This window comes from Budorcas taxicolor, chromosome 5, assembly GCF_023091745.1.
Source record: "Budorcas taxicolor isolate Tak-1 chromosome 5, Takin1.1, whole genome shotgun sequence".
In the NCBI taxonomy this organism is placed as follows: domain Eukaryota; kingdom Metazoa; phylum Chordata; class Mammalia; order Artiodactyla; family Bovidae; genus Budorcas; species Budorcas taxicolor.
This window is the reverse complement of record NC_068914.1, coordinates 94,948,537-94,974,426: the sequence shown is the minus strand read 5'-3', so window position 1 is coordinate 94,974,426 and position 25,890 is coordinate 94,948,537. Positions and strand designations below refer to the sequence as shown.

Sequence of the window (25,890 nt, the reverse complement as noted above, 5' to 3'; positions counted from 1 at the left end):
TCCCAGTAATCCCATTCCTAGGCATATACTCTGAGGAAAGCAAAATTGTAAAAGACACATGTATCCCATTGTTTATTGCAGCATTATTTACAATAGCTAGAACATGGAAGCAACCTAGACGTCCATTGACAGATGAATGGATAAAGCAGTGGTACATATACACAATGGAATATTACTCAACCGTAAGAAGAAATGCATTTGAGTCAGTTCTGATGAGGTGGATGAACCTAGAACCTATTATACAGAATGAAGTAAGTCAGAAAGAGAAAGATAAATATCATATTCTAACACATATATACAGAATCTAGAAAAATGGTACTGAAGAATTTATTTACAGGGCAGCAGTGGAGAAACAGACATAGAGAATAGACTTATGGACATGAGGAGAGGGGAGGAGAGGGTGAGATGTATGGAAAGAGTAACATGGAAACTTACATTACCAAGTGTAAAATAGATAGCCAACGGGAATTTGCAGTATGGCTCAGGAAACTCAAACAGGGGCTCTGTATCAATCTAGAGGGGTGGAGTGGGGCAGGAGATGGAAGGGAGGTTCAAAAAGGAGGGGAAATATGTATACCTATGGCTGATTCATGTTGAGATTTGACAGATAACAACAAAATTCTGTAAAGCAATTATCCTCCATAAAAAAATAAATTAAAAAATATAAAAAGAATACTAGTTGAAGGCTTTGCTCACCTTGATATGCTAGGTACAGAGGGAAGCAGTGAACTGAAGTCCCTACTCTCAAAGTTCCTGCTCTCAGTGGAAATTGGTTCAGAGTGTTGAAACAAAAGGTCAGTGCTACCTTCAGAAGAAAACCAGGTACAATTTGCTTGTATTTACTTTTTTAGACATGTCACATTGATATTGCTTTTTCCATTATTTTGTTGAACTTTACAGAAGTCCTCTACTGGCCAGTAGTGATAAGTAATTTCCATAAAATGTTTATATTTAAATATCTAGAAATGCTGTTTGATAGAGTATTCTTTTATATTCTTTCTTGAACTTTACTAGCCTCAGAAGTTCCCTAGATACTATCCACTAGATGAAGAGGCATGTCACAAGGGGAGACTTTTGTTATAAAATAAAATTGTGTGTAAAATAACTTTATCACCCAAAATATACTTCACATAGCAGTTTTACAAATGTAATTTTAAAATAGTCAATGGAATCCTTTCTAAAGATTTCAGCGAAAGTGAAAATGAAGTGACTCAATAATGTCCAACTCTTTGCAACCCCAAGGACTGTAGCCTACCAGGCTCCTCTGTCCATGATTTTTTCCAGGCAAGAGTACTGAAGTGGGTTGCCATTTCCTTCTCCATCCAAAGATTTCAGTACAGAAAGCTAAATTCTATGGGAAAGTATGCTTTCCTTAAAAATCTATTTCAGTTGAAATCATGATGTATTATGTTCAAAGCAAGGAAATAATCGTGGCATTAGAAATAGGGTGCTCTTCTTGTTCCAAAATACATTCACATATATTTTGGAAAACAAATCATAATTTCATTGAATCTGACCAAGTTCTAAAATTTCCTTGTTTATTTATTTATTTATTTATTTATTTTTACATACAGGGCAAAGTCAGAGCTTTTATATTCGAGTTTATTCTTCATTTAACTTTTAAACACTACTATAGTTGAATATTAAAACAAAAGCAAGTAGTGAGCATATTATGATTACAGTCCTTCACTTAATCACTACTGCAAATAAAACACCAGCAGTGAGTGTTATTCACAGGCCCTACTAAGAGGTCTGACACTGAACACCACCCCGAGGATGATGTTCATCATCCTCATATGCTTCTCCATTGTAATGGCGCCGTCTTTCCTGATTTGGATCAAAGTCCACTAATTCTACCTGGTCCATTTCATCAGTCTCTTCTACTTCCTTCCTCTCAGGTAGAAGTTTTTCCAGCAAAGAGAGTTTATCAGGAGAGAGAAAGCCATTCTCAGGAAAGTTTACCTTAAATTCAATGATTAGGCGACCCTTTTCATATGGCCTACGGTAAATTGGCATGCCTTCATTTAGCACACACTTGATATCTCCATGCTTGACAATCTGACCTGGATGAGAAGTGATGACTATGGTTCGGTTGTCAAGAGTAGATATTGGCTTCTGGAAGCCACACAATGCCTCAACCAGCTGTATGTCCATACACATGAAAAGGTCTTCTCCTCGTCACGTAAAAACAGCATGGTCCTTCTGATCTAAAACAATGATAATATCTCCTGGCTCCAGTCCTGGTTCTTGGTCTCCTTCACCATGGAATGTTATCTTCTGGCCATCTTTCATGCCTTTGTCAATATGAACTTCTAGAATTTTCTTTTCTCCAACTATCTTCCTTCCGTTGCAGCTTTTACATCTATCTTTAGGACTGATCCGCTCCCCATGGCCCTGGCACTCCATGCACACAGACTGAATTTGCTGAACCATTCCAGGTCCTATCTGATGAATTCTTATTTGCATTCCAGTACCTCGGCAATTGGGACAGCATTCTACTGCTCCTTTCTTACCACCTCGGCCTTCACATTTGTCACAAATCACATTCTTTTGCAGAGCTAGTTTTCTTGTTGCACCATTATATAAATCTTCTAAAGTTACTGTAAGTTGATGCACAACGTTTTTACCTCTCCTCTCTATCTGCATCCTGCCTCCTCCTCCGAAAAACATATCAAAGATGTCCACGGGGGAGCCAAAACCACCACCTGCTCCGCCTTCTTTAATTGCCTGTTCTCCTCCTTTGTCATATAATTCCCTTTTCTTTGCATCAGAGAGCACTTCGTAAGCTTGAGAAATCTGTTTAAACTTCTCGCCTTCATTTGGATTCTTATCAGGGTGGTACTTCAAGGCCAGTTTCCTGTAAGCCTTTTTCAATTCTTCTTGGGTGGCATTGGGTTTGACCCCCAAAACATCATAGTAAGTGGTTTCTTTCACCATTTTCTACAGCCGGTGAGCGGGCCGATGCCGGTGTCGGGGAGCGGGAAGGAGCGCGTTGCTGTGCGCAGCTCGGGCAGCCGCCGCTCCTCCGCCTTTCACGGAGCGTTCTGGAAAGTTCCCTAAAATTTCCTTGTTTAAAAATGTGCAAATTGGCAAATATGCAGTGAAAGTTGGGTTGCTTTAAACCAAAGAAAATAAATAATCCATGACCCCATCTAAAGGTCTTTTGGAGAAAGGCTGACTTTAGGACTTTTAATAATGCTATATTGTTGATTATTGCTGTAATATTAGTTGTTGACTATTAAGTTGTCAATAACAGTTGGGGAGGGAGGGATTCATTGTGCTCAGGCAAATCAAAATCCTAAATACACATTTATTCAGTGCTCAGGTATTCTGTGCATTGAGACAGGGTCTTGAGCCACAGAGTTCAAAAGACTCAAAAGTTCCTGATGCAGAGAAAATTTCTTTCCTCCATATCTATCTAGGAAACACATATGGATCTTAATGTGTTGTACTGTATACATGGCTGTGAACACTGATCAATACCCCTCCTTTCCTACTTGTTTTAGCAAAGTGGCTTACTTTTTCAGGTTTGAATAATCCTTTTGTTTAGCATTGCTAAGAAGTGAAGTGTCATATTAACAAATTTTCTAATATTTTGGATAACTGATCTTGGTCATTAGTCAGTGTTCTTTTTAAGCAAACAGAAATTGCTCTTTGTATCTGAATATAGGGAATTGGACATTTCCCACCTGTCAGATGGGATAGGGAAGAGCAGGTCAAGAAGCCCACTGCCAATAGATTATTTATTTTGTTTGCCCATCCAGCAACACTGCAGTGGGTGGTCATCGAGAGCATGAACAAAAATGCTGTGTGCTTCTCATGCATTATCTGCTCAGCATCTGCCTGTAACTGCCAGTAGAGAGTAACAGCCTCTTCTCTTCTTTAGAATGTCTCTAAGTACCCCATTCCAATTCCCATGACCCCATTCTTTCCCAGTCAACACCCTAACTTAAGAGACTTGACAAAGTTCATTATCAGTCCAACTTTCATAGTTATCCAGCCAACTATAGAATCACATTTTGGTTTTGATTTTCAGGTATCTCAACCATGTAGCTACAAGAAATAAAAGGTTGTTCAGGACACTCCTAAAGGCTCTTTGTTTCTCTGACTTCTTGAGAATTTCAAATCTTTCCTTCTATAAGCTGCAATGTTATATATTCAGTCGGCTCCCTGGTCCTTGTTGTCAGACTTTCTATGAAACTCTCTGTTGTAATAGTCATTTAGTCTTCCAGTGCTTAATTCTCTCTAGATACTTATTTCTAGGCAACTAGAAGTGGAAATTTAAGGAATGCTTTGCCATGGCATGCTGTGCACCAAAAGTCTTAAATTTTACTAGCAATGAGGTTATTAATTCTTTTAACTTCCTTTAGATCACAGAACATATCCCAGATTCTCTTCTTTGAGGTTCTATTTTACTGAAGCTGCTGCCAATACTAAATGTTCTAACAGCCAGAGTTTTATGATTAAAGCAGGAACCACTCTCTATATTTCAAACATGGAGACTTTCATAAGAGGAGAGTAAGGACCTACAAACCATCTTGAAAGGCCAGGGGATCAGAATCAGAGAAGCCATTTCCAAGAGTGCCATTCTGAAACACTGAAGTGGGTGAATCTTAAGAGCTCTCTGAGACACCACTGAGAATCCTATATCTGCTGATTTGTCTGTATGAGAGGTTGGCAAACTATGGCCATGGGAAAAACTGACCTGGCTGTTTTTGTGAAATGTATGGGTGAAGAATAGATTTATTCTTTTAAATGATAGGGAAAAAAAATCAATATTTTGTGAGATGTAATTACATGGAATCCAATTTCAGTGTCCATAAATAAAGGTTTATTGAAACACAGCTATGCTCACTTGTTTGTCTATTATGTACGGCTGCTTTTGCTTTACAGTGACAGAGTACAGTAGTTGTGACAGAGACTGGCCTGTAAACACTAAACTATTTGCTATCTAGCCCTTTACAGAAAAGATTTGTTGATTCTTGGTCTATGGAGCTGACTGCAAGTACTTCTGCCAAATAATGGCTTCTCTTTCTCTTCTACTTTCCAAGTTTAATGAAAATGTCTCATTGGCAAGTCCTCATCATCACATGGGGAAAGTAATTTTGAGAAATGTCACTCTTGAGTTCTCTTCTGGATTGCAGAGAAGCAGTAGTCCTGTGTTGACAACAAGCACTTGAGAATAGTCATAGTATGGTTGGTAATCCCCAAGACCACGTTTATGTTAAATGATCAGCCAGAAGGACTCACAGAACTCAGAAAAGCTATTATATTCACTCTTATAGTTTATTACGGCAAAGGGATACAGATGAAAAGCAGCAGAAGTAAAAGGATCAGAAGGCAGAGTTCAGGACAGAACACACATGAGTTTCTAAGTGACTTCTCCCAGTAAAGTTACACGGTGTTTAATTTTCCCAGAAGTTACATGTCACAACATACACGAAGTATTTTCTATCATGGAGACTCAACCAAATCATGGTGTCTCTGGTTTTTATTGGGGGTTAGTCACATTGGGATGATTGCCAATGTGGGTGACCTTATTTACTCAATCTTCAGCCCCTTTAAGAGTCAACTGGTTACTATTAATATATGGCACACCACACACCCCCTTAAATAAATACAAATTGTCAGCATAAATTATCTGGAGTGGCCCAAGGTCCTAGAAAAATGGAGATATTCTTTTTAGGCAGGATGGTGCAAAGTGTTAGAGATTCTCTCTCAGGAACCAGACAAGGACCAAACTTTTCATTGGAATGTGCAAGATTTGGACACCCTAGGCCTGTTGAGATAATCCTTTATTCCAGTAATCAGTTCAGTTCAGTCGCTCAGTCATGTCTGACTCTTTGTGACCCCATGAAGTGTGGCACACCAGGCTTCCCTGTCCATCACCAACTCCTGGAGTTTACCCAAACTCATGTCCATTGAGTAGGTGATGCCATCTAACCATCTCATCCTCTGTCGTCCCCTTCTCCTGCCCTCAATTTTTCCCAGCATCAGGATCTTTTCAAATGAGTCAGCTCTTCGCATCAGGTGGCCAAAGTATTGGAGTTTCAGCTTTAGCATCAGTCCTTCCAATGAACACCCAGGACTGATCTCCTTTAGGATGGATTGGGTGGATCTCCTTGCAGTCCAAGGGACTCTCAAGAGTCTTCTCCAACACCACACTTCAAAAGCATCAATTCTTTGGTGCTCAGCTTTCTTCATAGTCCAACTCTCACATCCATACATGACTACTGGAAAAATCATAGCCTTGACTAGATAGACCTTTGTTGGCCAAGTAATATCTCTGCTTTTTAATATGCTGTCTAGGTTGGTCATAACTTTCCTTCAAAGGAGTAAGCATCTTTCAATTTCATGGCTGCAATCACCATCTGTAGTGATTTCAGAGCCCCCCCAAAATAAAGTCAGCCACTGTTTCCACTGTTTCCCCGTCTATGTGCCATGAAGTGATGGGACCAGATGCCATGATCTTAGTTTTCTGAATGTTGAGCTTTAAGCCAACTTTTTCACTCTCCTCTTTCACTTTTATCAAGAGGCTCTTTAGTTCTTCACTTTCTGCCATAAGGGTGGTGTCTTCTGCATATCTGAGGTGACTGATATTTCTCCTGGCAATGTTGATTCCAGCTTGTGCTTCATCCAGCCCATCATTTCTTATGATGTACTCTGCATATAAGTTAAATAAGCAGGGTGACAATGTACGGCCTTGACATACTCCTTTTCCTATTTGGAACCAGTCTGTTGTTCCATGTCCAGTTCTAACTGTTGCTTCCTGACCTGCATACAGGTTTCTCAAGAGGCAGGTCAGGCGGTCTGGTATTCCCATCTCTTTCAGAATTTTCCATAGTTTACTGTGATCCATGGAGAAGGAAATGGCAACCCACTCCACTCTTCTTGCCTAGAGAATCCTATGGACAGGGGAGCCTGGTGGGCTGCCGTCTATGGGGTTGCACAGAGTCGGACACAACTGAAGCAACTTAGCATGCATGCATGCATTGGAGATGGAAATGGCAACCCACTCCAGTACAGTCAAAGGCTATGGCATAGTCAATAAAGCAAAAATAGATGCTTTTCTGGAACTCTCTTGCTTTTTCAATGATCCAGCGGATGTTGGCAATTTGATCTCTGGTTCCTCTGCCTTTTCTAAAACCAGCTTGAACATCTGAAAGTTCACAGTTCGCGTATTAGTGAAGCCTAGCTTGGAGAATTTTGAGCATTACTTTACTAGAGTGTGAGATGAGTTCAATTGTGCGGTAGTTTGAACATTCTTTGGCATATCCTTTCTTTGGGATTGGAATGAAAACTGACCTTTTCCAGTCCTGTGGCCACTGCTGAGTTTTCCAAATTTGCTGGCATATTGAGTGCAGCACTTTCACAGCATTATCTTTCAGGATTTGAAATAGCTCAACTGGAATTTCATCACCTCCACTAGCTTTGTTTGTAGTGATGGTCCCTAAGGCCCACTTGACTTCACATTCCAGGATGTCTGGCTCTAGGTGAGTGATCATACCATCATGATTATCTGGGTCATGAAGCTCTTTTTTGTACAGTTCTTCTGTGTATTCTTGCCACCTCTTCTTCTGCTTCTGTTAGGTCCAGACCATTTCTGTCCTTTATCGAGCCCATATTTGCATGAAATTTTCCCTTGGTATCTTTAACTTTCTTGAAGAGATCTCTAGTCTTTTTCATTCTATTGTTTTCCTCTGTTTCTTTGCATTGATAGCTGAGGAAGGCTTTCTTATCTCTCCTTGCTCTTCTTTGAAACTCTGCATTCAAATGGGTATATCTTTCCTTTTCTCCTTTGGTTTGTGCTTCTCTTCTTTTCTCAGCTATTTGTAAGGCCTCATTAGACAGCCATTTTGCTTTTTTGCATTTCTTTTCCTTGGGGATGGTCTTGATCCCTGTCTCCTGTACAATGTCACGAACCTCAGTCCATAGTTCATCAGGCACTCTATCTATCAGATCTAGTCCCTTCAATCTATTTGTCACTTCCACTGTATAATCATAAGGGGTTTGATTTAGATCATACCTGAATGGTCTAGTGGTTTTCCCCACTTTCTTCAATTTAGGTCTGAATTTGGCAATAAGGAGTTCATGATCTGTGCCATAGTCCACTCTCGGTCTTGTTTTTGCTGACTGTATAGAGCTTCTCCATCTTTGGCTGCAAAGCATATAATCAGTCTGAGTTTGGTGTTAGCCATCTATAGACTCACTGAAATCTGGATATCTAGGAATGTCAGAGATTATCCAATGAATCCTCCTTTTTTTATAGATTAAAAAAGTAGAGGCTTTGGAACCAAATAGATGTGGTTTAAATCCCAATTTCATTGCTTACAAGCCACATGGTCTTGAAAAGTCATTTAACTTCTTTAGGCCCATTTTTTTTTCCCTCACAGATTGATAATTAATATAATCATAATAAGGACTAAGTGGTGAGAAAAATTCTTAAGTCAGATTAGCGGTCAAAACATGGTGGGTATAGACACGGGAGACACTCCCTGTACCCCCTGATTCAATCTACAACTAAGACATGCATAACTCAGCAAAGACATTCATAACTCAGCCAAGGTGATCTGACACAGCAGGATTCCAGAGAGATCCTTACATGTGTACATCTGAAGTTAGGGGGCTGGAGCACATGGAAGAGGCAGAACTGGGGAATAGGAGGCAGTGCCAGTGATCCTGGCCCCCAGTCATGGAAACTGAGCCCACAGCCCCAGAAAACTCGCAGCAGCAGAAGAGTAGGCCCAGACGACTTTAGCCTCCTGGCCACAACAGCACCCATGGCACAGGGAACTGGGCAGCAGTGGTGGCAGGGTCTATGACCCTGGTTCTTCCAGCCGCTGTGGCACCCGAGACTCTAGCATCCCTTCCCAGGGCAGCAGGCTTGTGATCCCAACCACCCTAGATACACAGCAGACACCCCTGACCCTTGTTCCCTCCCCACCAACCTCCCCCTTCTGCAGTGTCAGTGCCCACAACCCAAGTGACCTTAGGCATGGTGGAGATGCCTGCCAACCTGGTGCCTTCAGAGGCAGCAGCAGGGTCAGCAGCAGCACTAGCAACAGCAGCAGCAGCAGCAACAAGGCACTAGCAGTCCTGGAAGCACAAGTCCTTGCAACTTCTGGCAGAGGTGATGGAGAGTGGAACGTGTTGATTCTCAAATACAGCCAGAAGAAACCAGAGGTTGTGCTATAGAACCACCAACTTAAAAAAAGAGAAAGTCCTAGAATTATCAACCTGTTAATTTTCAGAATTAAATTAAACAGTGATTCACCTAAATAAGAAATGTGTTCCCTACTTCAAATGTGCTGTCAGAGAAACAACTCACCAAGCACCATGAAAAATCACTGTAACACAGTGTTGCGAAAAGAAACCAACAGTTCTCCTGAAACCAAACTTCGTCATGAAGTGTTGTGATCTAACAGAGAATTCAAAATAGCTGTTGTGAAGAAACTCAATGAGCTAAAAGAAAACAAGAAAACTCAGAAAGGTAGTTCACTGAGTTCAGGAGTAAAATGAGTGAACAGAATGAATATGTCACCAAAGAGGTAGAAATGCTAAAAAAACAAAAAAACAAACCTGGAAGTTCTGGAGCTGAAGAACTCAGTACAGTAAGTCCCCTACATGTGAACCTTCAAGTTGCAACCTTTCAAAGACGCAAACCTGTTCGTATGTTCAATTACATAAGTTAGGGCATGTGTTTGGCTTACACTGTCACATGTGTGCATGTTCTACAAGTGGTTGTGCTTTTGTGTGCTTTACTGTACAGGACTATAGAAGGTACAATAGTACGGTATCTTTATTTCAAGCCCAGGATGTCCACAAGCAAGTGTAAAAGCAGTGGTATATAGCCGATTGTGTAAATTCGGTATCTAGGCTAAGTCTGTTGGACTTATCAACAGATTTGACTTAAAAATGGAACTCATTTGTATGTAGAGGGCTTACTGTAAATGAGATGAAGAATGCATTGGAAATAGAGCAAATGATATGGAAGACAGAAGTAGCCAGCTTGAAGAAATAATCTAGAAGCAGAACCTGCCTCCGCCTTTCTGCTCTCCCCGGTGACCCCTTCACCCCCACGCTCAGTCCTGTCAGGGCTCAGTGCTCCCACATCCCGTCAGGCCCCTCTGTGGCCTCCGGGTTGGTTCGAGGGTGTCCGTCTTTTTTGACTGCACTTTCATTGCCTTTGGTCCTGGGCTTGCCCTCTGCATTGCGCCATCATCACTGAGTCTTTGAGCATCATCTTCCTCACCGTCAGAGCTTTCTTCTGCTTGTGTCTCTGTGGCTTTCCTCCCTAGTTTGGTTCATGGCAGCAACCATTACTGACAACTAAGATGGACCAATACAGAAATATCTGCTGGTCTTAGGAGTGTTAGTCTCAGTCCTTATCCAAGAAATGTTCTGGTTTGCATAAAATAGCCGGTGAAGGTTTGAAGAGTATAAACCCAGATGAAACAGCACCCTTGGTGGATCGCTGGCTTGTGTTTCTGGCTTGGGCTTTGGAATCATGAGTGGAATATTTTCCTTTGTAAATACCCTGACTCTTTGGGGCCAGGCACAGTGGGCATTCATGGAGCCCCTCCCCAGTTCTTCCTAAATTCAGCCTTTAGGATACTGGTTGTCACCTTGCTGCACGTGTTCTGGGGCACTGTGTCTTTTGATGGCTTTGAGGAGAAAACATGGTACGACTTTCTTATAGCTCTTTCCTCTGCTGGTGTCAGCCTGGACCATCACAAATCCCCATTACGATTAAATCTGAAGTCAGCATACATAATCATGATTCCTATGGGCATCTGGGCATTCTTTGTTTTTGGAGGCAGCTGGCAAAGCCTGACACTCTGCCTCCTTTGACAAGACAAGGACTTGCTCCTCTTCAATCAGCACTCAGATAATCTGTGAGAACCAGCACTTACCAAACGGTAAACTGCCTTTTTCTAAAAGTCCCCTTTTCTTGTGGAATTTGGAAAAAACAAAGCTATCTAGATACAAATGGCTTTCACACAATGGCTTTCTGAAAGGGATGTATCAGTGGTGTAGAGCCTGGCTGCACATTAGAATCATCTGGGGAAACAGAGAATATACTGATTTTTGGGCTCCACCCTCCAGATTTAATTGATATAGGCATTTGATAATTTTGTAAAGCTTCCTAGATGACTCTGAGGTGCAACCAGGTTGATAACCATCGATGTCCAAATAGGAACTTCCTAAGAACATCATAACTGAGTAAGAATCAATGTTTAGCTATCTCCTAACTCAGCTTGTACTAAGCAAGTATGTATCTGAATGTCAAATCCTGGTTAGCCTTTGTCTTTTTTAAGTTCTGAAGCAGCAAAAGGCTAAAGGGCTGTCATGTCTTCACATGTTTCACTAGTATCCTGTTTTATGAGGATATGGTAGGGTATGCTTCTAACTACAGTGATAAATTGCACTGACTTACTATGATCATTTAGCCAAAGTAAGCTATTGATTAATCAGTTGGATTATTTTTCTGTAGTTTTTCCATTTTGAGGGTAGATTCCATCTCTTTAACTAAAATCCAATTATTTTCTAACTTCCTGGGAAGATATTATAAAAACAAGAATTTTTGTGCCACTTCTGCGAGTCTTTCTTGGGCTTACGTCTTTTCATGGGCTCCACCCCAGGGCAGTGTTTACCAGCTGAACGCTAGTTGCTGGACTAGTTGCAGTAGAGTGCACTGTTCTGCCTCTAAGCAGTTCTACAGATTTCTGAGTGATGTATCCTGAGGCAGATTTCACTGGACTGGTGCAAGTTTACTGAAAGCAGGAAGAAAACAAGCCAATAGGGTGGTAGTATTGCTGCTGTAATACTAACTAGCACTCTCCCCCAATGGTATAGTGGAAAATCGGCAATATTTCTTAAACTGCCAAGTTCATGCTTTTACATATTCCGTCTAATTTTAGATCTAGTATACGTCTCTGGGTTTTGGTAGCAAATACAGCATTCCCTTCATAGGAATATCTAAGATGTTTGTTCAACTTCCAAACGATTCCTTTGGTTTCCTTTATATAAAGAGTAATTGTGCCTTTACTAACTAGAAGTTGTTCCCAGTTGATGGTTTTTAGGGAACTGATGGTGTGAAATGGAAATTCCCTTCACATTAAAGTGAGAACTTCTGTGAATCCTCTGTGCGCAGTAGAGCATCCAAAGGACATAAAAGCAGTTAAGAGAGCTTAGCAGTGACATGTGGGGTGGAAAAATTTGACAGTACTGTGATGAGGAAGAATAATGGACAGGTTTAAAATGGAAACACAGCCAGTATTTTGGGCTAGTCATACATCTTTCCAGGGAGCAGCACCTTACGCACGAACTAGAGCTTTATCAATGAAATCTAACTTTTAAATTATTATAATTTTTCAATCTAGGTATTCAGGAAGAGTAGGTTTTTTAGCAAGGCTGTGAACAATCCCGTAAGCAAGTATAGTTATTCCTCTAAAGTTTACTTCAGCACTAATACCAATGCCTCCGGGCTTCTGTGATAGCTCAGTGGTAAGGGAACTGCCTGCTAATACAGGAGACAGGGGTTCGATCCCTTGTCCAGGAAGATCTCACATGCCGCGGGGCAACTAAGTTCAAGTGCCGCAACTACTGAGCCTGTGCGCTAGAGCCCTCTATCCACAACGACTGAAACCCGAGTGCCCTCGAGCCTGTGCTCCACAAGTGAAACCGCTGCAATGAGAAGCCTGAGCACCACAGCCAGACAAAGCCCACACGCAGCACTGAAGACCTAGCGCAGCCAAAAACAAGAATAAAAATAAATAATAAAAAAAATACCAGTGTTTCCACTGGGGGTTGCAACTGTCCACCTTTATGCAAGATTTTCTTTAGACTAGGTGAGTGATAGAAGCGGAGAAGGCAATGGCACCCCACTCCAGTACTCTTGCCTGGAAAATCCCATGGACGAAGGAGCCTGGTGGGCTGCAGTCCATGGGGTCTCTGAGGGTTGGACACGACTGAGCGACTAAACTGAACTGAACTGAAGTGTAGAAATAGCTGAGAATATTAATATTGCTCATACTTGAGCTCTGAGGATGTCCTCTGTGTATTAATAGTTTAATATAAGTAAAGAATCTGGGATATTGTGAAATTTCATGTGTGAAAACATCTCAAGTAAGAAGAAAGAAATTTTTTTTTATGATGACTGTTATCCTAGTTCAGGAAATTATTTAATACTCCCTGATTATCTGTGAATTTGAGAGCATTGTCCTAGTCAGCTTAGGAATTATTGTTGCGAATAGCCATGTTTTGCCTGATGCCAAGGAAGCCCAGAGAGGGAGTAGTCTTCCTCTCTTGCTGTGTATATATTGAGATATGCTCTTTTCCCCCTTTTTTGCATTTGTTATCTATTATGAGCTTTATGCTAGTGAACTCCGGGAGTTGGTGATGGACAGGGAGGCCTGGTGTGCTGCGATTCATGGGGTCACAAAGAGTCGGACACAACTGAGCGACTGAACTGAACTGAACTGAATTGATGAGCTTTATGAGCCCTGATTGTATTTGGAGAAGAGGTGGTGGTGTTAATCTGGTTTTCTTCCACACAAGGCTTTCTCTCTCAATTTGGAGGGAAGTGTGGCTCGAGTTAAAAGTTGACCTTGGAATGCAAATGTTGTTGCCACACTTCGCTATGTTGCCATGTGAATAACAGAGATTGATTCTGGCTCTCTGATAAACTTGTGTTCATCTTGTGTTCATCTGGATGAGTAGTTGTGACTGAAGAAGCGTTCTTACCCTTGATCCTGGCTTGCCTGACTGGCGGTATACTAGCAGCAGCCTCTTTTAGAGCATCTTGGTGAAAACGTGGCTGAAAGGAATAAGTGGTATCTGCCGACTGTAGAGAAAATGGCTTTTGTTCGCAGTGTTAACATTTTTTGCTTAAGCACATTTCAATGTTGGCTGAGAGTGGCAGATGTACATCAAAAATGCTGGGTGTTTTTATCCGTAGAGTTGGTGTGGATGGACAGTGGTGACAGAAGTTTCCTCCTCCCTGCTACTCTTCCCTCTCGCCTCTCACCTCAAACTAGCCCCATGATGGGATCGGCAGTCAGAGTGGGCCTGCTCAAACTAGCCCCATGATGGGATCGGCAGTCGGAGTGGGCCTGCTCAAACTAGCCCCACGATGGGATCGGCAGTCGGAGTGGGCCTGAGGGCCCCAGGGAAGCCAAGGCGGCAGCCTGTCTTGGGCATCTGTACCTGCCTCCTGAGTAGAGCTTCTTGCGAGTGCTGGCTCTCTGTTGGCTAAGATTTTCCTGGGCCCTACCGTTCCAAACTGCAGGTGGATAAAGTAGATGTCACAAGAAAACACTTTTAATGATCTTTGGTTGGAACACTTTGTTTATGATTGAAATGTTTATGTTTCTCATCTAATAAAAAGCATTACTTTATTGCATTACACTTTAGTGTTCATTTTATTTTTTAAAATTATTTGTTTATTCTTGATGGTGCTGGGTCTTGAGTGGTAAGTGATGGCTTTGTGGCGCTGGAGTGGTAGAGAGGAGATACACCACGTCCAAGGTAAGAGAAACTCCAGTAAGACAGTAGGTGCTGAGAGAGGGCATCAGAGGGCAAGCGGATTGGTACCACAATCACAGAAAACTAATCAATCCGATCACATGGACCAAAGCCTTGTCTAACTCAATGAAACTAAGCCATGCCGTGTAGGGCCACCCAAGATGGATGGGTCATGATGGAGAGTTCTGACAAAATGTGGTCCACTGGAGAAGGGAATGGCAAACCACTTCGGTATTCTTGCCTTGAGAACCCCATGAACAGTATGAAAAGGCAGAAAGTTAGAGTTCCAACATCTGCTGGATTATCAAAAAAGCAAGAGAGTTCCTGAAAAACATCTATTTCTGTTTTATTGACTATGCCAAAGTCTTTGACTGTGTGGATCACAATAAACTGGGAAATTCTGAGATGGGAATACCAGACCACCTGACCTGCCTCTTGAGAAATCTGTATGAAGATCAGGAAGCAACAGTTAGAACTGGACATGGAACAACAGACTGGTTCCAAATAGGAAAAGGAGTACATCAAGGCTGTACATTGTCACCCTGCTTATTTAACGTCTATGCAGAGTACATCATGAGAAATGTTGGGCTGGAGGAAGCACAAGCTGGAATCAATGTTCCCTGGAGAAATATCAATAACCTCAGATATGCAGAAGACACCACCCTTATGGCAGAAAGTCAAGAAGAACTAAAAAGCTTCTTGATGAAAATGAAAGAGGAGAGTGAAAAAGTTTGCTTAAAGCTCAACATTCAGAAAACTAAGATCATGGCATCCGGTCCCATCACTTCATGCCAAATACATGGGGAAACAGTGGAAAGAGTGGCTGACTATTTTTTAGGGCTCCAAAATCACTGCAGATGGTGATTGCAGCCATGAAATTAAAAGACCCTTACTTCTTGGAAGGAAAGTTATGACCTATCTAGATAGCATATTAAAAAGCAGAGACACTACTTGGCCAACAAAGGTTCATCTAGTCAAGGCTATGGTTTTTCCAGTAGTCATGTATGGATATGAGAGTTGAACGCTGAAGAATTGATGCTTTTGAAGTGTGGTGTTGGAGAAGACTCTTGCGAGTCCCTTGGACTGCAAGGAGATCAGTCCTTGGTGTTCATTGGAAAGACTGATGTTGAAGCTGAAACTCCAATACTTTGGCCACCTGATGCGAAAAGCTGACTCGTTTGAAAAGACCCTGATGCTGGGAGGGATTGGGGGCAGGAGGGGAAGGGGACGACAGAGGATGAGATGGTTGGATGGCATCACCAACACAATGGACATGAGTTTGGGTAAACTCTGGGAGTTGGTGATGGACAAGGAGGCCTGGTGTGCTGCATTCCATGGGGTCGCAAAGAGTCAGACACGACTGAGCGAGTGAATGGAACTGAACTGCGCTGGGTCTCTGTGGCTGTGAGTGGGCTTTCTCTCGCTGCAGTGAGCGGGGGCTGCTCTTTAGTGTAGTGTGCATGCTCCTCCTGGGGAGCACAGGCTCCTGGGGCACGGGCTTCAGGAGCTGTGGTGTGCAGTCTCTAGAGCTTGGGCTCGGTAGCTGTGGTGCATGGGCTTAGCTGCCCTGTGGCAGGTGGAATCCTTTCAGACCAGGGAGCAAATCAGTGTCTGCTTCATTGGCAGCTGGATTCTTATTTAGTGCCACCAAGGAAGTACACAGTTTAGTGTTTAGATGGATAGGTACTGTCTCTATGTACAACAGATACTTCCACTTAGCAATACACTCACACATAAAAAGATAATTTGAAACAACAAAAGCATAAAAGTCATAAGCAAAAGAATGAAATTATACCACTGTGTTACATCATACACAAAAAGTAACGCAAGATGAATTAAAGACTTAAATATAAGTCCCGAAACCATAAAACTCCTAGAAGAAAACATAGGCGGTGTACTCTTTGTCATCAGTTTTAGCAGCATCTTTTTGGATGTGTCTCCTCAGGCAAGGGAAACACCAGCAAAAATAAACACATGGGACTACATCAAAATAAAAAGTTTCTGTACACCAAAGGGAACCATCAACAATTTGAAAGATAACCTATCTTATCCAAGAAAGGGTTAATGTCCAAAATAAAGAACTCATACAACTGAACAATGTAAGAGCAAACAACCGATTACAAATTAAGCAGAGGATCCAAATAGACATTTTTCCAAGGAAGGTATATAAGCGGTCAACAGCACATGAAAATATGCTTAACATCACTAACTGTTATGGAAATGCCAATCAAAACCACAATGAGATGTTGTAACACACATGTTAGAGTGGCTATTATTAAAAAGACAAGAAATAGCAAGTGTTGGATGGGATGCAGAGAAAAGGGAGCCTTGTGCACGAGCAGTGGGAATGTAAATTGATGCAACCATTGTGGAAAACAGGAGGGAGGTTCCTCAAAAATTAAAAATAGAACTGCCATTTCGCTGTTGGGCATTGCAGTGAAATGGCAGTTCTATTTCAGTTATCTCCTCATGCGTGCCCTCCTATTTGTGAAAGCTGGAAAAACTAAAGTTAAATACTCATTAGGTGCAGTTGGCTTGCTCTGACACCATTTACAGGGTTGGAAATCCCAGTTTCACATTAGAGCTCTGAGCCAGAATCAAGACTATTTCTGGCAGTGTTTTAACATGGGATGTTTTAACATTTAAAATGTTTTCACAGTAACTACCATCAGGAGTACAATATTATGGTTATCCTGTGGCCAGTTAATTGTTTTAAAAGACACTTTCTTCAGGGAATAAGCATTACACTGAGGGATGCATTATCACAACAACAAAAATCATGTTTAGCATCTTTTTTGTTTTGACTGTGAAAATTTTAGAACATTAAGCACAGTTTTCCCATTCTCAAATTTTTCCAGACAATGAGATATCTGTGGATTTGGGAATAGGCAGAGAATTGACTGACCTCTTGAACTAATAAAATGAGATGGGGGAAGGGGGACGAAGGTGCCTGTCCCATTTTTGTAAGGTGATGCCACTTACCTAAAGAAGGGCAAAAGTAAAAGTATACCCAATACAACTTAATTTGCACATTAGCTTTCTTCTGAAGAATTTTAAATGGCTTCATAATTGATTTCTTATCACCCCATATTTCTTTGAAATATAGCTATCTATTCCTTTACCTTTTCAGCCAGTAAACATTTTTGAATGCCCATGTTATGTTGAGTCACTAGGCTTCTATGAATTCCTTCTAGAGTATTTTTTAATTTAAATGATTATGTTATCATATGTGAAACGAATCGTCAGTCCAGGTTCGATGCATGATACAGGATGCTCGGGGCTGGTGCACCGGGATGACCCAGAGGGATGGAATGGGGAAGGAGGTGGGAGGGGGGTTCAGGATGGGGAACACATGTACACCAATGGCGGATTCATGTCAATGTATGGCAAAACCAATACAGTATTGTAAAGTAATTGGCCTCCAATTAAAATAGATAAATTTTAAAAATATAAAGCAAATGATTATGTTGTCATTGTTGGTTTATTCCTTATATCTTCTAGGCCGTTGTTAAATGTGTAAAATATTCCTTACATTTTCTCTATTCTATTTCCAATATTTTGAAACTTCTTTACTGTCATTACTCTAAATTCTTTCTCAGATGGGTTGCCTGGAAGGACAGGATGGCGGGAGGGAGGCTAGGGAGGAAGCAGAGTTAGGTATAATTATGGCTGATTCCCTGTTGTTGTATGACAGAAACCAACACAACATTGTAAAAATTAAATTAAAAAAAAAAGAGTTGCTATGCTAGATGCTGTTGACATAAAAGTGAAAATCCATCATCCTTGACTATGGGCCTGTAGAACTGCCATCTAGTGGAAGAAAGATGTGAAAAGGCAGGTAATTATGCAAAGTGCAGTGTATGTAATATGTTAAGGATAAGGATACTAATTTGCACAACACATTATTGAATTATTTAAACTCATCTCTAGGCATGGGGACACAAGTGTGTAAGGAGTGAGAAAGGGGTTCTTGTGGATGGAACTCCTTTTCTGAGGGCTGCAGGGTACACAAAGTTAGCTGTGCAAGGGAGTGGTGCGGTGGTGGGAGGCCGTAGTCCATCCATGCAGGAGCCGGCAGAGACAGCCTGAACATGGGGAAGGTGGGCGAGATCTCGGTGTTCAGTGGGGCGTGAGCTCTGCACAGTGAGGAGCTGCTGGAGGTTAAGCTTGGAAGGAGAAGCCAAGGATGGTGGCCAGGGACCAGCTCACAGGAGGCTTCGGACGCCACACGCGACTATAGATTGCAGCCAATAGCAGGCAGCAATTTCACGTCTTTGGAATGTGCAGAGAGTTTTTTACAAACATAAATTTATTCAATAGAAGTGACTGATAATTTTTCTGAGATTACATTCCGTTTGTGTGTGTGTGTGTGTGTGTGTGTGTGTGTGTGTGTAGTTTTAAATTACCTTTTCCTTCATGTAAGGATTTTCATAGAAGATTAGTTTAAATTGTCTTTCCTTAGCAAAAGGTAAATTTGACATCTTGTGTAAGTTTCTAATATTAAAAAAGTTGTCCGGTAAATTCAAGAGTCTGAGGAGGACTACTTCTGTAGATGAGGGGGCCATTGAAAGGATTTAACCATAGGATACCATAGCTGGATTGACATTTTAACTGATTTCTTCATTTGTGTGGAAAGTGAATTTGTGGAGGACTAGACCAGAGGTGGGAGGACCATTTAGGAGGTTAATGCTCTAATTAACCTGAATTAGAGAGAAAGATAATAAAGACCTAAAGCTGGGGCAGCAGGGATGGTTGGGAGTAAGAATCATTTTAAAATATTTTTATAAGATAAAATCAGCAGGACTTGGTGACTGGATGCAGCAAGGAGAGAGAGACTGAATATCACCATTCTCATCTGTACTACATCTGGGTGGTAGAATGAGTTTCCTCACTGGCTGCTCAGGCAAATGCAGTTTTTGCTCCCTTTAATCTTGGTCCAGGACAACTGATAGAGAGATGGAGGAAGACAGCAAAGTTACCTTTGTGTAAGACCAGTTGCTTTCCAAGTCACACCATTTTGGAAAGAACCTCTACACGCAGGAGCAGCTTTTTGCATTGGGTGTGACTAGACATTCTCTGTGAGAGGCCTGGTGCAGAATGAGGGGGTGTAGCATGGGTGTTGAAGGGTCAGGCAAATAGGAAGGAGGTTTGGGAGTCCAGCAATGATCCAAGACACATTTGTGCTGTCATTCATACATGTGATGTTTGCCCTGGTTCTTTGCACAACCGTGTAACGTCTTTTCCCTTTACCTCATTCTATTAATCACGGTTTCTGTTTTCTATATTTTATGATGCTCAGCCTGGAGAGACTGCCCCTCCCAAGGCTAGCTAACTCCTACAGCTGAACAACTTGCCTATGAGACTTTTTTTTCCCCCTATATTTATTTATTTGGCTGCTTTCGGTCTTAGTTACTACACACAGGATCTTTCCTTGCAGCACGTGAGCTCCGGAGTGCATGGGCTCAGTAGTTGCAGCTTGCAGGCTGAGTTGCTCAGGGGCATGTGGGATCTTAGTTCCCCAACCAGGGGATCAATCCTTCATCCCTACATTGCAAGGCAGATTCTCAACCACTGGACCACCAGGAATGTCCCCTGCCCATGAGACTTTCATATGCAAACCAACCAATTCAAAGGCCTTATCACCAACCACCTTCTTTATCTGACTCACATACTGAGCCTATGTTTCCCGTAAATCATCTCAAGGCCAGCTACTGGCCAGCCACTGGAGACCACCCTATAACCCAGAGCCCACTGAAATTATTAAAACATCCAAACCTGAGCTTGCTCAGCTGGCTTACACTACCTTGCCCATTCCTTCCTTCCTGTAGAAAATACAATAGTGGGCCATGCTTTCAGTTCACTCCTTCTGCCTCCCGACTGACCCTGGCATTAACCTACGTGCCTTGTGTGGCATGGCATATCCACTGCTCTAGGGAAGTGTTAGTAATGTACACTTGCCTCCTCTGTAAAGGCAATAGTCTCTGTGTCTGTTACCTTACATTCCCTGATTGAACAGATCCTGGGTGTATTTTAACATACTCACACCTTATTCTACATCCCCTGCTCCAGCTCTTACACGAAACTGAAATCATCAGTCAGTTCCAGTCAGGAGACAGAGCCCAGACAGGTCTTGGTTGCAAGGGTAACCATAAACCTTTGGCTTCCTTAGAGAAAGCTGGGTCTAACCAAGTGTCTGATTGGAACCACTTGTTCAATCACACTCCTATTATTGCTGAAGTACAAACCACATCATGAAGGTTAGTTGAATGCCCTCTGGAAAAAGTTTTCCTCTGTGTAAACATGGGGAAATTAGTCTAGGAACCAGAATTCAAGCTGCAGGTATTTTGACCCAACCATGCATTATGCTCAGCAGAAAGTAATATTGCAAGTTAAAATACTGAAGGCCTCTGATTGGCAGCTAGCAAAAGATGTAACAGAAATCCCAGAGAATTGCTGGGAAAAGATTTGCTGAATGATAATAAAACAATACATGGCCCTATCCCTTGAGCTTTGATTCTTCTGGACTCTGTCAGAAAAGTATGCTTGAAATGTGGAAAATGCTCAATCAGAGATAGATTTGAATTTTGGAAGGCTGCATCACATGGTAAGACAGCAAGAAATTAACTTTGATGGGAAAACTGTGGAAATAAGATTAAGCGAGAAAGGTATTGAAGACAAGACTGCTGAAACACCTGGTTCTTAAGTGACTGCCGCTGCTAAGTCGCTTCAGTCGTGTCTGACTCCGTACGACCCCAGAGACGGCAGCCCACCAGGCTCCCACGTTCTTGGGATTCTCCAGGCAAGAACACTGGAGTGGGTTGCCATTTCCTTTTCCAATGCATGAAAGTGAAAAGTGAAAGTGAAGGCGCTCAGTCGTGTCCAGCTCCCAGTGAACCCATGGACTGCAGCCCACCAGGCTCCTCCATCCATGGGATTTGGCCAGGCAAGAGTAATGGAGTGGGTTGCCATTGCCTTCTCCCTCTTAAGTGACTGGCATGTCTGAATTCAACAGCCAGTAGTCAAATTGGAACTTAAATAATTATTCTTAGCAGTTTGAATTTTATGAAGCTGGAGGCAGAATTGTGTTAGTTTTTCTGAAATGACTCCATCTTCTGTAAAATGCTTCGTGTTGATGTGAGGCAATAGGAGATAAAGTGACTTTCAGGTACATTAATTTTTCAGTGAGCCAATAGTGGACTTAGAGGAGATTAGTTGATAAACTCTCATAAAACAATACATTTCTCAGGGATGTATGGAGCATCTGTGCTCTGGCGGATTCCATGTTGTGGGCACAGTGCACATGGCTGGTTGCCCAGGCGTCATCAGTTCCCTTTCTTCCGTCCGTCTAATAGCACGCACTTTTGCTCTGGGAGACCACTGTTCTCTTTGCTGTGGAGCAGCCCTGCAGTTTTGGTGCAGTTGAACCCACCTCCAGCTTCCCAGGTGGTGCAGTGGCAAAGAGTCCACGTACCAGTGCAGGGGATGCAACGGACACGGGTTCAACCCTTGGGCCAGGAGGTTCCCCTGGACGAGGAAATGGCAACCCACTCCAGTATTCTTAACTGGAAAATCCCATGGACAAGAGGAACCTGGCGGGCTACAGTCCATGGTGTCGTAAACACACACACACCAGCTGTCTACTCCTAGCAACTTGTGAGATGAGCTTACATGCCCCAGGGCTGGTTGAGAGACCCCAGGTGTAAACCAATCAGTGCATGATTTTATCCTGGCCAGAGGGTGGTGCAGTCTGTTTGAAGCTCAGCGTTTCTGTCCTGCGTTCCGGACTCACTCTTCGTGATGTGAACAAGGAAGCCCTTCTGGTCACGGCCGGCAGCCATCTAGTCGCTATGAGAGTAACTAGTCCGAAGACTCAGCCAGTATAAGGAAGGGAGGGGGTGCCAGCGGAGCTGGGGAGAATGGAGCCAGAGGCCTGGTGAAGCTAGACTTTCCAGCATCATGAGCCATCCAGTGCCCTCTGTTGTTTGCCAGTTGGTTTGCTTGTCGATTGCTTGGTTGGTTGTTGGTTTGCTTGCTGATGCAGGGAGTTGACAGGAAGTATAAAGCCTGGTTCTATGTCTTTGCATTTATACAGGAAATATAAACCTTGGTTCTTTATGCCCTGCTGTGCTAAGTTGCTTCAGTCATGTCCAACTCTTTGTGACCCCATGGACTGTAGCCCACCAGGCTCCTCTGTCCGTGGGGATTCTCCAGGCAAGAATGCTGGAGTGGGTTGCCATGCCCTCCTCCAGAGGATCCTCCCAACCCAGGGATCGAACCCACGTCTCCTGCAGCTTCCGCATTGTAGGCGGATTCTTTACCACTGGAGGCACTGGGGAAGCCCTTGGTATTTAAGCTTAACTGTGGAATGACTGGGTCTCCTCAACCTTTTCTGACAGACAATATTAGCAAGAGGAAGCTTTCTTTCCTTTTCTCTTTCCTTTTTAAATTTTATAGATACTGCACTCTGAAGAATCTGACATTTTTCCTCAGGCTCTATTGAAGGGAACACACGATGATGTGCATTGCCTGAGAGAGCTGGAAGAAAGCCACAGAGGACACAGAGGGAAAATGACTCCAACTTCCCCTGATCACTTTCCCAGACAGACTGACCCTGTTACAGGCCTTCCCCTGGGTGTTAAGACATGGTTTTACGTACATGTAGCAAGAGGCTGATGCTTGAGGTTAAGACTTGTGTATCAGTGGGATTCAAACTAGTATAAACATCGCTGACCAATTAGTGGGGTTGGTCTTCCAGGGGCTTATGCACCCAAAGAACTGAGGAATCGCCCAGCGAGATCTCATTTTCTGAGAAGTCCAAGAGGCTGGCTTGATATAATGAATGAAACCTTAATTTTCAGAGCAGAGAAACAATTTTCAGGGGAGCCCCCAAGTGGACTCACGTGTGGTTCTTGAGATGGGAAAAAGAGCACTGTGGGTTAAAAATGAAAGAAGCTGAAAAAAAGAAGAAAGAAAGAGACATGAGAGAGAGAAGAGAGAAAGGTAAAGAGAAAGGAAGGAAGCAGGAGAGAAAAGGAGGGAGGGGGGAAGAAGGAGAAGGAGGGAGAAAAGAAATAAAAAAGCATGCGGCTTGGTGTCAATGATTTCCGGCGGGCTGTGGTCACTCTCCCATGAGCTTGGGTGTCTGCTGCTCTTGCTAGCGTGGCTGTATCTCTAGCCTAGTCAGGGTAATAATGACAACTGAGTGCTGACAATTAGTTATTAAAAAAGCAAACAATCTAAAACTCCAAGCAAACAGCCTAAAACTCCATGATGATAAAATAAAAGGGGATCAGATAACAACAGGGAATATAGTTAGAAACAATCGTCTGGAAGGAAAAGCTACAGTGTCATATGAAATTACCATTTCTTGAGACATTAACAAGGTATCCAACTTGCTTTCCCTAGAAGAATGTGAGGGGAAAGCTGTATTGCTTTTGGTGCAAAATAACACTAATCTGGTGGATTTGTAAAAGACTATCAAGTGGTTCTTCTCTCAAAAGAAATTCTGGTGCCAAAGAAAAATATGTCATGTGGGAAATTATCTTGATGCAACGGTAGCATCTGAGTACAGCCCAGGCAAGATATCCCAGAGGGTCCTAGGGCAGAAACCTCATAGGGTTAAGTCAGCATGCTCCAATCACGTGATTTATTGGATCAGCAGGAAACATCCATTGAGTAGACAGAACAAAGAGGTTCGGGGTAAGTTGACATACTTAGGGGGGAGTGAAATGACCACACTACTGAATCCTGTGTTCTTCAACCATTCCCATGTCCTCTCTCTCTCCTTCTCTATTCCCTCTCTCCCTCTCCTTCTCCCTACTTCCTCTCACCCACTATCTGTCTATTGCATCAGTTTTTCCCTGGGTTTGTGGAGTCAACACAGCTCTGTTGCCATAGAAGCAAGGATGCCTGCCACAGCTGGAGCTCACCAATTAGCTTGCTGGGTAGCCTTGAGCTGTATTTCTTTGGCAGAGTACAGGCAAAGCCAAAATGGGGCCCCAGTGTCAGGCCAACTGAGAGGTGAAATGTGTCAGTCTGAAGGTGGCTTGATTTGTACCTCCCGATTTGGGCTTTCCATCATTTTCCCTATGTAAGTAAATGTTCTGAATGTTCCATCTTTTTAAAAGCATGTATTTCAGTCCTTCTATCTTTAACATGTCTTGCTGATTGCCAACTATCTGTACTTAACCAGATTCACATCTTGTGAATTCTGCTCACGTCTCACAAGCCACTTGCTATCTTTATTTAGCACATCTTATGAGTTTTAGGCATCCTACTTGCTTTTTCTTGTCTGTCCAGTAGCACTGAGTATTCTCTGTCAATATCAAATACGCAGTTCAGATAATACGTGGCAACTGCCTCCCACAAAGAGCACATCACCATTTTTACCATCACCTACATTTCGATGAAAGAACTAAGCAAAGCAAGCTAAGAATATACTGTGTGTCCTTCAGCATCTTAGAAATGAAGACTACCCCTCCTACTGTTGCTGTCATCCTTTACTGAGTGTTTTTCTGTCCCAGCTAAATGTTTACATAACCTTCATATCCAGTCTCACAGTGAACCCATGAAGTAAGTATTATATCAGGCCTACAGGTGAGACAACTGAGGTTTGGAGAAGGAATATGACCTATCTGGGTCCAGTGGTATGGGGGGAGCAGAGTAGGAGGGAGCCCGAGACTGTCTGACCACCAAATCCTCCTTCTGGTCATTAGACTAGGCTTTCCTACTCTCGGAGCCTCTGAGGAACCCCAGCATGCCACTTCTTAGAGCCCCTCTCCCACTCCCTGCCCATCATCTCCGAGGGCTTCACTCCTACAGGGACCTCCATGGGGGCTTATTCTGTTTGAAAACATTTTATTGAAGTCTAGCTGGTTTACAATGTTATGTTAATTTGTGTTGTACATCAAAGTGATTCAGTTAAGCATACATATATATATATATTCTTTTTCATATTCTTTCCCATTATGGTTTATCACAGGATATTAAATATAGTTCCCTGCATTATACAATAGGACCTTGTTTTTCTATCCATCCTATACATTATAGTTTGCATCTGCTAACCCCAAACTCCCAATTCATCCCTTCCCCTGGTCCGTGGCAGCCACGAGTCTATTATATACGTCTATGAGTCTGTTTCTGTTTTGTAGATAGGCTCGCTTGTGTAGCATTTTAGAGTCCACATATAAGCGATATCATATAGCATTTGCTTCTCCTTCTCCTTCTGTACTTCACTCCTAGCAGGATAATCTCTAGGTCCATCCGTGATGCTGCACATGGCATTGTTTCGTTCTTTTTAAATGGCTGAGGAGTATTTCATTGTATAGAAGTACATCTTCTTTATCCATTCATCTGACAATTGGA

The 25,890-nt window shown here is 42.5% G+C and overlaps 2 pseudogenes; one reads left to right on the top strand and one right to left on the bottom strand.

Annotated features, from left to right (window-relative positions):
- Window positions 1-1,699: 1,699 nt before the first annotated feature.
- Window positions 1,700-2,963, bottom strand: LOC128047999 (dnaJ homolog subfamily A member 1-like; annotated as a pseudogene).
- LOC128048136 (gamma-secretase subunit APH-1B-like) lies at window positions 2,962-10,899 on the top strand (annotated as a pseudogene).
- The last annotated feature ends 14,991 nt before the right edge of the window (window positions 10,900-25,890 follow it).